Here is a 1,328-nt window from a genome sequence, read left to right on the forward strand (position 1 = left end):
CTTTAAAATTTTAGCCATTCTAATGGGTGTAGTGGTATCTGAGAGTGGTTTTAATTTTTATTACTCTGATAACTAATGATGCTGAACATTTTTTCCATGTACTTGTTGGCCATTCATATCTCTTTTTGTGAAGAGTCTGTTCAAATTTTTCGCCCATTGTTTATTTGGATTGTTTGTCTTTTTAAGTTGTGAGAGCTCTTTACTTATTCTAGATATAAGTCTTTTGTCAGATATACAGATTCAAAATATTTTCTTCCTGTCCCTGGTTTATCTTTTTATTTTCTTAATGGTGTCTTTCAGAGAACATGATTTTTTATTTTGATAAAATAGATTTTACCAGTTGTTTTTACAGTTCATGTTTTTTTGTTATTGTTGTCCTATTTGAGAAAATTTTGCCTATATATGTAGCAAAGGCATGGTCTAACAGTGTAATTTATGGTAGGGCCTTTCGATAGAGGTAGTGGTATCAGTTCTGCCTCTGGAGGGACTGGAGACTAAAGATATCAGCCTGATCTCCAGAAGGGCTAAAAACTAAAAGGTCAGCTATATGGGTAATATGTGATTGGGTACCAGTAAAAACACTGGGAACCAAGGCTTGGGTGAGCTTCTATGGTTGGCAATACTCTATGTGTATTGTCATATATCTTGGCTGGAAGGAGCTAACATTGTCCGTGACTCTTCAGGGAGAGAACAATGGAAGCTCCATGTTTGGACCATTCCTGGGCTCTGCCCTGTGCATCTTTTCCTTTGGTTGATTTTAATGTGTATTATTTCCCTATAATGAACTGTAGCCATGAGTATAGCTGCTTTCAGTGAACTATTGAAACTGAAGGTAGTCTGGGGAATCCCCCAAACTTGCAATTAATTTTATTAGTGAGAGCAGTCCTATGTGTGGACTGTTTTTTCTACTACTCGGTTGGCCATCAGAAGTGGCATTCTTCAGAATGACCCTGACTCACTGGGACGTGGTTTGGAAAGAAGAAAGATGAAAGAATAGGGGTTGAACTTTCGATTCCTAGATGACTACCTAGTCTCCCGTGGTATGAAACTGCAGCTATACTATGATGTTACTGGAAGTAAAGGTTACCAATGGAATTTAGAAATGATCGATCTAACTTCCCCACAGCTGGCTCATTGGATGCATAAGGAAATGCAGGATAACAAGAAACAATCTCTTGGTTATTGTTTTCCACAATAACTAAAATGTAAGTAAGAGAGAGTGTTGGGGTGGATCTTACTGGGCCAAGCTTAAATTCCAGCCATTCTGGGTTATAGCCACTAGGCTCAGAGCCAATACCAACAGAAAGTTAGACTGATTTGTAAGAGAA

The sequence above is a fragment of the Pteropus alecto genome, unplaced genomic scaffold (assembly GCF_000325575.1).
Source record: "Pteropus alecto unplaced genomic scaffold, ASM32557v1 scaffold398, whole genome shotgun sequence".
NCBI classification, from domain to species: Eukaryota; Metazoa; Chordata; class Mammalia; order Chiroptera; family Pteropodidae; genus Pteropus; species Pteropus alecto.